This window comes from Chinchilla lanigera, unplaced genomic scaffold (genome assembly GCF_000276665.1).
Source record: "Chinchilla lanigera isolate Chin_1 unplaced genomic scaffold, ChiLan1.0 scaffold00006, whole genome shotgun sequence".
Lineage (NCBI taxonomy): Eukaryota > Metazoa > Chordata > Mammalia > Rodentia > Chinchillidae > Chinchilla > Chinchilla lanigera.
This window is the reverse complement of record NW_004955407.1, coordinates 19,141,455-19,156,219: the sequence shown is the minus strand read 5'-3', so window position 1 is coordinate 19,156,219 and position 14,765 is coordinate 19,141,455.

Sequence of the window (14,765 nt, the reverse complement as noted above, 5' to 3'; positions counted from 1 at the left end):
GCTGACATTCCATCTCACTCCAGAAAGAATGGCTATCACCAAGAAATCAGCCAATAACAAGTGCTGGTGGGGCTGTGGGGGAAAAGGAACCCTATTCTACTGCTGGTGGAAGTGTAGACTGATGCAACCACTGTGGAAATCAGTGTGGCAATTCTCCAAAAACTTAATCTAGAGGTTCCATTTGACCCTGCTATTTCCCTCCTTGATACCTTCCCAGAAGAACTAACAGCATCATACCACAGCAATATATGCACACTCATGTTTATAACAGCACAGTTTGTAACAGCCAATCTCAGAGACAGACCAATTGCCCTTCAACTGGTGAATGGATAAAGAAGATGTGGGGTTTTTTATACAATGGAGTACTATTCTGCCACAAAGAAGGATAAACTTGAGACATTTCTAGGTAAATGGATGCACCTTGAGACCACACTCTTATGTGAAATAAATCAGACACACATATTTAATTACCACATTGTTTCTCTGGTATGAGAAACCAAAAGTGTAAATAAGGACCAAAGTATATAATAGATATTGTGAGATAGAAAGAAGATGTTTAAATGGGCAGAGGGACAAGGGAAGGGAGAGGGGAAAGGAAAGATGGGAAAAATAAAAAAAAAATGAGAAAAGAAGGAAAAAATGCAAACAAAGCTTTTGTAAATGGGAAGGGAGAATGGGTTAAAGGAAGGATAGAGCAGCGGGCAGAAAAAGATCAAGTTATGTCATGTGCAAGTACAAATTCTCCACAATGAATGTAATCATTATGCATACCTAAAATGTACCAATAAAATCTGATTGAAAATAATAATAATGATAATAATAATTAATAATAGTAATAAATGGTACTGGAAAAACTGGCTTTCCATACGCTGAAGACTAGACCCATGTCTGTCACCATGCACTAAACTAAAATCAAAATAGATCAAAGAGCTAAATATTCAAACAGAAACACTGAGTCTGCAAAAAGATAGAATAGAGCTCCGGAGGACAAAGGTGTAGACACAGATTTTATGAACAAAATGCCTTTTGCACAAGAATTATCACAAAGATAATTCTTATTAAGATGAGATGGGATCTCATCTTATTAAAAAGATTTTACATAGCAAAATATCACCAACAAAGATAACCCACAGAGTGGGAAAAAATTTATGCCAGTTGTTCTTCAGACAAAGGACTTATCTAGAACATAAAAAGAAGCAAAAAATATTAGATCTTCCAAATTTAATGATCCAGTCCAAAAATGGGCATCTGAGATGAATACACACTTCTCAGAAAAAGAAGTACAAGTAGTAAATAAATAAATGAAAAGATGCTCAACATCATGGTTATTCAAAAAATGCAAATTAAAACAATGCTGAGATCCCATCTCACTCCATAACTGTGATTTCTAAAAAGCTTCTGTTGAACACCTATTAGCACAAAGTACCATTAGTCATTTCATAAATGAGTCTGACAGGCCTAAAATCAAATTTAAGAGTAAAATTCACATTTTGAAAGAAAATATTGAGAAACTGGAATGTATCCCACAAGTGTGAAATGGACATTTTGACAGCATCAAAAGTTCTGAGGATTCCCTCCCTTCTTCAGTGACCATCTCGTGAATACCTTCTACATATTATTAGTCTTGGAAGTTGGATTGGATGCAAGATAAAATGAGCCTATTAATGACATTTTACAAATTATTTTAGTTACATAAATTGTACATGATAGACGTTTGTGTATTTAAAAATAAACACAGAAGCATGTAGAGAAAATGTGCGTTTAATCCTACCACCCTCTCCCAACTATCATTCTGCAGAGGAAAATATATTTAACAGTCAGCTGAGCTCTTCCAACTTTTTCTAGGTTAGGTTTATTTTCTTGTTGATTCTTCAGGTTTTCCTTTTCATTTTTAAGCCTTCCTTTCTTTGTGTACGCTGATGATTTTCTGTCAGTTCTCCTGGTAATTTTATATTCTTCTGGCCTGACAGCCCAGACTCACAAAGATGTTTTTACTAATATCCAATGATCAAACATCCTAAAGTTCTCATATTCACCTGTTTTTAAAAAGCAGACATTTTATAGACTGGTAGAACTACCATTTAGAAACATATCTCTGAAGCTATAATCGTTTTATAATTTATTCTGCTTTAGAAACAACTATAGCTAGTCTTCCAGGAGAACAAGTCTTTAAACCAGATCTTTAACATTAAAACTGCTTGTGTGGGCATAGTGGTGCACACCTGTAATCCCAGCACTCCAGAGGCTGAGGCAGGAGGATCGTTGCAAGAGTGAGACCAGCCTGGGCTACAAAGTGAGCTCAAGGCCAGCCTGAACTGCATAGAGAGACCCTGTGTCAAAAAGACAAAAAAAAAAAAACCACATTAAAGCTGCTTATGGCTGTTTTAGAGAACTGGAGCTGCCCAGTGTATGCTGTGTTCAGCATTTTCCATTTAGGAAAGGTCTGTTGTACTCATAATCAACCTGAAAAGAAGCTAGTACTGCAGATTCAGCAGTGAAATCGTGGAAATATGTGAGTTTATGAAATTTTTGGAAATTTCTTTCTGAATGTCAGAGATTATATCAAGCACAATGACAAGTGCACGAAGGTAAGGTAAAGTTTATGGTGCTATTCTTTCAAAAGATCCAGTTAAAGGTGACTCAACCAGCGCCTACTCTGTAGATTTGTCTAAATATCTGAAATAATAAATAATATGAATTTTTAAAAAATCTATGCAGATTTCTTCAAAGGAGAAAAATCCCCCAAAGTATGTCCTTTGTGGCCCTGGAGTCAGATATGTGTAGACTTACTATCAATTGAGTTATACTATTTTGAGCAGATATTAATTTTTTTCTGATTCTGTTCCCTCATTAAACTGGGACTATTAATGCATCTGTTGCAAGTACCGATGCTATGGTCTGAATGTTTACCTCCCCCTATAACCATTAGGATGAGGCTTAATCTTCAATGTTATTATTAGCTGGGGTCTTTAAGACATAATTAGACCACAAGATTTTAAGGGACTGAAGAGACAAGAGTGAGAACGCAGTGCAAATGCACTGTTGTAATAACCAGGAAATGGGTTCCAACTAGACATAAAATCCGCCATTTCTTAGTCTTGAACCTTCCAGCCTCCAAAACTGTAAAAAATAAGTTTTGATTGCTTGCAAGCCACTTGGCTTATGACATCTTGTTACAGCAGCCCACGCAGATTATATCAGCAGTGGTTTTGCCACGTGGCAGGCCCTTCATTGATTCTGATTCCAATGGTGGCGGACAATTTCCATGCAGAAAAAGAAGAATGTGTGGGTGGTTCAGCATACCCAACAAGATGTTTCATTACAAGTCATAGAAAATGTAGGCTGAGGTAAGAAAGATTTATTAACAATTAAAGAAAGTTCCAAATCTGGCCCAAAGAACCAAGTTTGGAGGACATACAGCCAGGTACGCTGTTTTTAGAGCATTTATAAATGGCTGTCACCGTTTCTTTTCCCATCTCTACATCACTTGGCAACATGGCGTTGCAACTCTTACCATCAAGGAGGAGTATTTCTTTACGCTTTGAGTTGATGCTGACCTTGTGACTTGCTTTGGCCAAAAGAATGTGGTAGAAGAACGTATCAGTTCTGAAAGCAGACTTCGCAAGCGCTGTCCTTCATGGAGCCCTGCCTAGCTGTCAGGGGAAGGAACTCTAGCTGGCATGCTGGTTGACAAAAACATATGGTTCAGTTGGCCCGCTATCCTCAGCTGACAGTCACCCACCCCACAGAAATGGAGCTGCCTGCCTGCCTGGCAGCTGACTGCAAACACAAAAAGGAGCCTAGAGTTGCTTAGTTAGACCTGGTTCCGATTGATATTTTCACTGAATCATTAACTAAACAAGCTACTAAGTCGTGAAGTGCCATGGGTCAAACATACACTTAGGTCTTCATTTACTAATAATGACTTCGATTTATGCAGAGGAGATATTTTTAAAATATCTTAGAAAATAGACAGGGGAAATGAGCAGAAGGTTGAGCAGAGATTGAGTCTGGTAAGTGATTCTTACCTGGAAGAGGAGCAAACTTATATACTTACAAGACATAGTCTAAGTTAGAGCAAGCTGCCAGGTGCTCAGTGAGCTCAGAAGGAGAGCAGAAGTTATTTCCTCAATGTTTGCCTTTCAAAGAGATGGCTCTCAGGCCTTGAGAAGGCGGTTCACAGTGGTAGAAGATGCACAGCTCAAAGAGGGAGAGAAAAGGATTATGAATGCAAATTTCCTAAAGTAACTACTCCAAGGGTGATGTCAGGTGCCTGTCTATTACCAGGTTTGGGGCAGAACAAGCAGTAATTCTCCTGGCAGCCTTTGCCTACTCAGACAGAAAACTTGATGGGGCGGGGGGCCATTACTCTTTAGGAATGCAGCCTTGAGCTCCTAGAAACTCTGTTGGTGTTTGTTCAAATCTTTTAGTGTGTGTATGAGCAGGGGTGTGGGTGGGGGTGAGAAAGGTCACTTGCACTGAAAATCTACACTTTTCACAGGTCTAAATTGAGGCCTGGTTAAAAAAAAAAAAAAAAAGAAGCCCATCTAAGGCTTCAACAAGAAAGTCTTCATCGTTTGCCACTAAGTTGGGGGATTGCTTGTTATACAGCAAAGTCTAAACAATACACTGTCTCAAATCAAGCTACAAAATCCACCATAGTAGAAACTCCACCATCCTTCTCAATGGCCCCTCTAATTTACACTACTATGTCCTGTTATAAACATACAAGAAGTTTGCTTCTCCTCAAGGTAAGCATCAAAAATGCATCTTCCATTGCTAACCCAGTGACCATGAGCACGGCACTGACACTGCTGCCCTTGAGCCCACTGGAATGGATTTTGTGTGGTCCATGCCTTTTGTCATCACTACTCTCTTAAAAGATTGATGGTGCCTAAGCCATATGCCAGTGGCCCAGCTTCACACTGGCATGTTTAGCTTCTAAAATGCTGAAAAGTTCTGTTCAATAAAACAGGAAATTCTTCAATGCAGAAAGGATGTTCAAGCGTTAGCTGGGTCATCAGAACAAAAACCAAATGGTTTTCTATGTACCATCATATTGCATGCCTCCATTGCTTGCTGATACTGAGACAATGCTTGAAACATAGTTTTCATCCTCCTCTGCTTTCATACCTCCTCTTCACTTTCTGTAAGAAATACTTCCTGACGTTTCCATTTCCCAGCCTTGGCAAAATGAGAACGATACATAAGACCTCGCAAAGTAATTAACAATTCCACTGTTTCCTTAGTTCCTTTCTGGGGTACTGTTTAGCATCAGGAATTTTTCAGTCAGAATGACTGAAAACTTTCATTCATCTCCCAATATCCCGCATAGTACTGGGAACATAGTAAGTCCACAGTATCTGCTTTGACACAAATAAAGTAGGTATTTCATGAAAGGAATTAATGGGAAGTCAATTTTGTAAAGTAAGTTGGTGTCAGATTATGGTGTATGTCATTGTGAACTTCCTAAAGGCCATATCATGCTATGGAAGGCTTTCATACCACTTATTGAAAAGAGCCATCTGGAATCGATGTGTACGATGAAAAACAGGTGGAGGGCTGAGGCTACGCACAAGGAGGCAGCCTATCGCAGAACACTGTGTGTGAGTACAAGGGTGTAGCCGTGGCCTTGGAAAAGAAGCGCCAACTGCCTGTGATAAAACTGAGAAGATTCTGGAATCTGAATGATTCTGGTGGAAAAAAAGAGAGGGAGAATAATGTACATATATCTAATAAAAAATATCTTTTTTTAGTTGAGGTAATGGTAGTTTCTTTGTTGCCCTATGACCTTTCCCTTATCCTGTTCATTTTTTTTTAGTCTTTTTGAGTCAGGGTCTCGCTATGCAGTTCACGCTGGCCTTGAGCTCACCCTGTAGCCCAGGCTGGCCTTGAACTTGCAAGGATCCTCCTGCCTCAGCCTCCCAAGTGCTGATTTTATAGGCCTGTGCCACCACGCCTGGCCTATCCTGTTCATTCTGGGGTATTTTTTAACTCAGGAAAAGAAACACTACTGCCAAACAGGATAAAAGGATGGCCTTCTGTTTGCCATTAATGGAAAAAACTTTGGAAGAATACTTCCAGCAAGAGTTTCCAGTCTTCCATGCAAGCTCTAGTTCCCAGTAGGTAAAAGCCTTTTGAATATGAATTCACAGCAGAGAGCCTGGCATGGTGGCATGTGCATGTAATCCCTGCACTCAGGAGACTGAGGTAGTAGGATCTCCGTGAGTTCAAGGCCAGCCTGCAGTACATAGCAAGACCGTGTCTCAAAACAAAACTAAACAAATAAATAAAAGAATTCACGGAGGAGAAGCAAGAGCTAAATGTGTTTGCAAGGAAGACTACAGCTTTAGGAAAGAGAAGTTTGGGGAAAAATGTGATGTGTTGGATCTGCCTCATCAACATCAGCATCAGGACAGAAATGGTACTGTGAGTCTCTAGAATAATGATGTTGGGCAACAGATTCATCTCAATATGACATCAAGAGACAGGGAGGTTCTGGAGACAGTCTCATACCTTGAACTTACCAGTCAGTAAACAAATAAACCTTCCCTACTTTGACCAGCAAGGTTCAGAGATTATTTGTTGGAGACAACTAAGAGCTAAAGGGGCTTGAATTTTTAGCACAAATGTGAGTGTGAATCATTCGTCTGAGGCTTTCACAATTGCAGAGTTTTCAGTAGGTTCCTTTGGAAGATAAATACCATGAGTACCAAAGAGCACATATCCTTTTCCCAGACAGGCTCACTTTCATCCTATGAAAATTTTATATGAGGACAGGAATCACTCTGAAGAGGAGAAAAAGGTAAAATCCAAAACTGACATGATCTTAAACTTGAAGGCACAGAAAAAAAAAAAAAAAAAAGGCAAAATTCACCTAGAAATGACTGGATTTATTTTTATTCTGTCAGAGGAATGAGGGCATGTAATAGAAATTAAGTTCAATTAAGGGAAAATAAAATGTTGCCTGTTTTATATGCATGACTTTAGGACCTATGAAAATATACTCACAGTAGACATAAAAGAGTTTACTGCACTCTTAAGCTATTTAAGATCTCTCTCTCTCTCTCTCTCCCTCTCTCTCTCTCTCTCTCTCTCTCTTTCTCTTTCTCTCTGAGGAGCTACAACATATATTACTTTTAAAAGAAAAAAAAGTATAATAAATCATTTCCTGAAAGGTTTAACACAAAATTTAAATTAATAGTGAGCCAGTAATTTTCTAATGTCTGGCCTACCCTCTGAGGCATGTTCTAATTCTAATTTAATACTGGGTTTGGGTTATCAAGGTGCTTCCAGGCGCTGTTCTCTGATGCAAGGCAGTTCAGAGATTTCCAGTTCATTCTCAGGTCAGCAGAAGTCTGGAGGACTCAAGAAGAGAGTCTCTAAAAGACAAAAAACAAACAAACAAAAAAAGTCTCTCACATTAACTACTGAAGTGGATCTGCTTTTAGGATAAACTCTATAGCAATGATTGTCAACTGGGGAAAGGGCACAGTTTATTTTCCCACAGGACAGTGAGCAGTGGCTGGAGATAGTTTTTTTGTTACAGCTGAGGGTGTGACAAGTATTTAGGGAGATGAGGTCATAGATGAGATACCACGCAAGATAAAATATCCCACAATAGACAGACAACTCCACAACAAAATATTACTTGGCCCAAAGTGTCTATGGTGGATGACAAACCTACTCAAAGGTTGGATACTTAATCACATTCAGCACCCAGGAAGCCTATTAAAATTTACCTATCTCTTTGAATTGTTAATAAAAGAAATTTCATATGCACAGGATCCTTTATTCTGTACCTAGAAAGAAACTCTACAATTGTTGCATAAAAACTATTTTCCCTTTAAACATCTCTTGATAATAATATCATTAAATTTAGTTTTAGATACAGTTTGAGCAAGAAAGATAAAGAGAAGCTTCTATTCATGTATTATGTGCGTTTAATTAGAAAGATCAGAGGAACAACAGAAAAGGGGAAAAGGAAAAATTCTATAACAGACAGACTTTGATAGCTTCTAAAATGTTGGGGAGGATTATGAGGTTATTTACTATTACTTATTTTGAAAAATGCCAACTTTAAATTATAAATTAATTACTTTAAGAAATATTTTAACTTCTAAATAAAAGAAAAAGCACAAATCCTTTTGAACACTTCTTCCTTTACATGTAAAATTCAATTAATATCACCCTCTTCAATTATCTATATGTGAACAGTGTTATACACGCAGAAAAATGTATTATATACATTGACACCTGCCTCCTCAAGAGCGCAAAACTAGAGAGACCAAAGAAGGGAGGTGGCAGGAGGGGTGAAAATGATCAAGTATGTTATGTGCATGTATGAATCTGCCAGGATGAAATCCATTAATCTGTATAACCAATAAAAAATGAATAATGAAGGAAAAATACAATTAGATTCATGGGAATCTAATTACCATGATTTTACATAGGAAAAATCATAACATAGTATATGTTAACCCCAAACTCACAGCCAATTGCCTAAAACTCATAAAATCCTATGAGTAACAATAAACAGATAAACAAAGTATTGTCGGATTCCTCATCCATCCCTGTTCAGGGTGAACAGGTCCCCACAACAAGGTACCTGTGGATGAAAAGAAAAAGTAAGAGAGACAAGAAAAGCAAGAGAAGCAAAAATCTGGGATCAGGGGGCGTACAGCCTCTTGGACTGCAGCCACGAATACCAATTTCAGTCACCTTTTATTGAGCGAGAACCAAGGGCATAGCTAGTACAAATGGGCAGATATCAAATGTTTTAGCAAGGATAATTAAGGGATTATCCTTCTCCACATGTAATCCAAGACACGCCTGTAATTCCAGCACTCAAGAGGCTGAGACAGGAGAATCGTAAACTCAAGGTTAATCTGGGCTGTATAATGAAGCTTTATCTTAAGAAACTCTAACAAATAACAAACAAATCATTGTATCCTCAATGCATTCTAAACAAAGAATGTCCTTCTCCACAAAGTATCATGTTAGGATTTTGTGTGTGTGTGTCTTTGTGAGACAGGGTCTCACTACACAGTTCAGGCTGGTCTTGAGCTCACTTTGTAGCCCAGGTTGGCCTTGAACTCGCAACGGATCCTCCTGCTCAGCTTCCAGAGTGCTGGGATTACAGGTGTGTGCCACCATGCGTGGCAATGTTACGATTTAAAATCCTTAAAATTTGACTTCTTAATAACCAACAAATTAATCTAATCAGTTGCTGATATTCAGTAAAATACCGAACATCTGCTTTCTAAAGAGTCAAACTTTTTTTAGAAATATCATTATGTGACTCTAATATTATGAATGATACAATTTTAAAACTTTCCCTTACATTGCTCCATTGAAATTATTTAATTGGTTTTTCATTTTACAGTAAACTAATGATGTTGCACCCTTCATGTACTTTTTGAGTATTTGCATATCAGCCTTCCTAAAAGGTTCAAGTATTTTGGCCATTTTTTAAAAATTCAGTTGCAGGTATTTTTATTGCTGAGATGAGTTTCTTATACATTCTAGGTACAAATCCTTTGTCAAATATATTTACATGGAATAGCATCCCCAGTTTTGTTCGGTTATTTATTTATAGTTTTTATTTATGTATCTATGTATTTATTTGTGTTTGCATTGCTAATGATCAAACCCAGGTTCATGTACATGCTTGGCAGGCACTCAACACTGAGCCACACATCCAGTGTACTTTTTTATTTTACCAGCTGTGTCTTTCAAGAAGCAGAAGCTTTTAGTTTTAAGCAATTCAATTTTTTTAATGGCTAGTGATTTCTATGTCCTGTTTAAGAAATCTTTATTGTTTAAGGAATCTTTAGGTCACAGGGATATTCTCATGCTTCTATCTTTACACACTAGCATGGCTAAAAATAAAGGTTGACAACACCTAACACAAGCAAGGATGTGGAGCAAAGAGATGCGTCAGGAATTGCTATGGTGATAGTGGTACAATCCAGTTGGAAAATTGCTTGATAGGTTCTTATACTGTAATGTTAAACATATTCCTACTCTCTGACCCAGAAGTTCCACTCTAGTATTTACCCAAGAGAGGTGAATACTGTACATGTCCACAGAAAACTTTTACAAAATGCTTATAGCAGCCATATTCATAATAGCCTGAAGCTAGAAACTACACTACTGCCCCAAAACAGGTAGCAAATTAAAAATTTGTCCTCATCTGTATCCTTTTAGATGTAAAGGCAGATGCAGGATTATATGTGGGAGGTTATTTTGCGCTGGGTCAGTGATGAAGGACCCACTGTTGTACATAACAGCCCCTCTAGTCACTTTCTCCTCTCCAAGGTGCAAATCCAATACCCACAACTCTAAAGAGGTAAGCTTTACTTTGGCTCACAGTTTGTACCAGTTTCAGTCTATAGACATCTGGCTCCAAGACAAGATATCATAGCAGAGGAGAAACAGCTTGTGGCATGGAGGTGAGGCAGAGGGAGATCAAGGGAAGAGACAGGAAGATATTACCTTCCAGGCCCCATCTCCCAGTCACACTGAGCTATAAACTAATCCACTGATGCGTATCACACCTCCATGATCCAATCACCTCCCAAAGCCTCACCCACAAGTGCATGAGATTTTGGGGCAACTTCTATTTATAAACTACAATAGCATAAATCAGTGAAGATGAAGCCTGTAGAGTTTTCAGTGATGACAAACAGCTGGCTGTGGTACATGTGCCATAGGTTCACCACAACTGGCATAGATAAATACTACACTGAGTAGATGAAGACAGACACCAAGAGTACTGTTAATCTGCTTTTGTCACTATAACAAAACACCTAAGATAATCAACTTATAAGAAGACAAAGTTTATTTGGCTCATAGTTTCAGAGGTTTCAGTCCATGGTCAGTTGGCCGTGCTGCTTTCAGGCCTATGGTGAGGCCTCAAATATTACAGTGGTAGCGCATGGTGAAGCAAGCTACTCACCTCATGGCCGCAAGAAAATGAAAAAGAGAAGGGAAGGTTCCAGGTCTCAATATCCCCTCCAGGAACATGCACCAGTGACATAACTTCCTCCTGCTAGGCCCAACCTCTCTGAGTTCCCACTGCTTCCCAATAGCACCATAGGCTGGCCACCAGGAGACTGTTATCCAAACCATGTGTTTTGGCTGGTCATGGTGATACACGCCTGTAATCCCAGCACTCAGGAGGCTGAGGCAGGAGGATCATTGCAAGTTTGAGGCCAGCCTGGACTACAATGTGAGCTCAAGGCCAGCCTGAACTGCATAGTGAGACCCTGTCTCAAAAAGACAAAAAAAAAAAAAACAAACAAAAAAAAACATATATTTTGTGATTCCATTTACATGAAGTTAAACTAATGAACTTCAACTAATGGAACTAATTCCATTTACATGAAGTTAAGCAGGTAAAACTAACTGATGTTTACAAAAATCAGAAACATTGTCTCAAAGCTCAAGTAGGAATATAGGGTATTTACTAAATCGATAGAAGTGCTTTATATTTTGACAAAAAGTATGATTTATATTGTTATTATAATGGTGTGGTTTACACTTATAGTAACATTAATGGTATATTTATTTATTATTGAGTAGTACATTCATAATAGTATGCCACATGTAAGTTAAACCTCAAAAATATACACCATTTTGAGTATTAAAATAACTTTATCCTAAATGTACATCATCTGAGAAATGTATGTACATATACGTATATGTACTCATAATATATATATTATAAAGTTGAAATATTAAAAGTCATAAGGTATTCTGCTGGGAAAAATTAAGTAAGTGTGTCTATAATTTCTGCACATATGATACTTTCCAATCTATCAAATAATCCATGTATTTCTTTTCTTTCCTTCCCTTATTTCTTTTCCTTACCTTTCTCATACAAACTTTGATTCATAGAAAGTTCTATGAGATTTGACCTCATCTGTATCCTTTTAGATGTCAGGGCAGATACAGGATTATACGTGGGTGATTGTTTTACTCTGGGTCACACCATTTCAACTCCATGGGAATTCCCAACAGTTGATGGGACATTCACTGACCCCAGGTGTGTTCTATGTTACATTTTTCTGTTGAGAAAGTGCTAATAATTAATTCTTTTTCTACTTATAGCTATAAATCCAAAATGTATAATAGGGTTTTATTTAAAAGACAACAAGACAGGAAAATATTTTTGTGAGGTATAAAATTAAGTGTAACCTACTTCTTTTTCTTAAGGATGAGAGGAAATGCTTAAATTCATCAATAATAAGCTTTGTTAAGTCTCACACTTAGCTCTAAGAAGCAGAATTACTGTGGGTAAAGCATCAACAAAACCTGTCCTTTATGAACAAACGAGACCTTGAGTCAACTTCATAGCACTGTTTCCCTGGAAACCTGAAAAGGGTAAGATGGAAACAGTGTTACTAGGCATTATTCCATAGGATAAAAAAAAGGCAAAATGCAACTCATAGGAGAGAAACTATCTCTGAACTATTAATACCTTGTAGGAAACCACGGCTTTGGGCTCCTTACTGTGATGACTCTCAAAGCTGGGCAAACTCCTTGCAGAACTCTGAAATGGCTATCTTAAGTGTACACAGTTAGAAGAAATAGAACTCCTCATTTATGACACAATGCTCCTAAGCTAAGATGGACCACATGCATGTTTCTCATCCCCTTGCCCCTAAAATGTCAAGCTGGCAGCCAGAGATTAGCCTGTTGGTTGGTATGAGGTCATTAGTAAGAAGTCTTGCTGAAAAAGGGATGCCTGAGGCTGCGCTCTGGCAAGCTGCTGCATTTCCTGTCCTGTATCTTTCTAGCTGAGTCTGATGCCTGATGTGCCCTGTGGAAGTCTCATGAGTTAGAAATGTTAAAGACTCCCTGGTGGGTACTGCAATAACTCAGTACACAATAAAGAATATCTAGTACAGAATGGTAGTGAATGCCTTGTACAGCTGATGGGACATTCACTGACCCCGAGTCACGCTCACCTCTGTCACCACGGATAGATCACTCGAAGTCACTCTTCAGTGTCACAGTCTAGAGTGGAGATGGCATCTGCTCCTATACGGTGGTAGTAGGAATGTTATAAACATAAGGAATATGTGAATTACTTGTGATTTTTTTTAGGAGAAAGACACTAGAAAAGTAAAAGTATGCTTTGGTAGAGGTAGCACCGCTAGCTTTATTTCCTGTGGTATTTTTTATAATCCTCTAATTTTTGTTTTCCTCACAGACAGATATATATGATTACTCTTTCTAAAATAATGGTTTACATGTATTAAAGGTAAAATTTTGATTTCTCCTCTACATCTGGTTCCTTACACATAGCTATTATATATAGCAAATCAAAAGCAAACAAAGGAAATAAAGACCTCAAGAGAACTTGGTAATCATAGAGTAGACAGAAACAAAGACTGGAAATACTAAAATCATTCCCAAACAGAAAAATTTGGGGTACTTAGACTTAAATATACTTGGCACAAACCTTAAATACGTAAAGTCAAGAGTCACTCTTGGACAGTTTCCACGGGCATGTAAATTAATCTAGCCCTTAGATCTGTCAAAACCTGTACCAATCTATACACGACCATGTGTCACTTTTCTCTTGAGTTTTCGAGGTAAAGCTTTCTCTCTAAACTCTTAATAAGCCTAAATATAAAAAATAAATAGGCCAGTGAACCTAATATTAAATGTGAAACTTTTAAGAGACCAAGACTCATCCTGAGCATGCATACATTTGTCATTTGCATTTAAATTGTCAAAAAAAGAGCTGGGTGCATTCAACTTCCCTTCCAGATGAGATGTACTCATTTTTCAGCCAGCATTTTCAGACATTGAAGAGCTTTGCAAAGCAAACAGTTCAATATATCAATAACTAGAGAGCTAGATTTGGATGACAAAACTGCAGAGGTTTTTTAGACAAACAAAAAGTGACTCTACTTTTCTAGATGATGAAACATTTAATAATCTGCAATTCTAATTTGTTTCCCAGGCATACACGCAAAATTTACAAAAAGGCTGTAGCAGCCTATTTAAGCAGCCGTAGATTTATACACCCGTTTTAACCAACATCAACTCTATTTTTCTGGCTATCCAAGAAGAGCCTATAGGAAAAAATGGAGGAGAAAGAAGCGAACATTCCATCCCCTGCTGTGCATGCTTTCCTAACTGTATAATCTTCCCCACCTGAGTTTATTTTTATGTTTGAATCTACAATAACTAAATATCAGAGCCATTACCTACATTGGTGCTGCCCCTTCTGTGTCAGCAGAAAAGAACCTCCCTCAAATGCTGAATGAGAGAAGAATCCATGTGGGCCCATTGCAAAGATGATAGGCTAGACTAGCTCCAGCTCATTATACCCAGAAGACTAAACATATCTACCACTTATACTAAATTTGTTTTTTATTTTTTGGGTTTTTTTTTTTTCTGGTACCAGGAATCTAACTCACGACCTTGAGCTTGCCAGGAAGGTGCTGTGCTGCTGAGCTAAATCCCCAGCCCCTTATAGTAAATTTAAAAACTAACAATAGCAGATAACTGTAATTATTTCTCAAAGACATGTAGGAACTGTATCTTATTAAGCTCTTTACTTCTAGGTTTTAGAGCCTGGTATATCAAAATTATTCAATAAATGAATAATTAGGCAAATGTGCAAATGAGTAGTAGCACAGCCAGTGAATCTCAGCAGCTACTAAAAATGATGCTCCTGTATTAGTACACTTCCAGCTGCACCCAAGAAATAACAGAATACAGACCAAAAATTGATTAAGCAGACA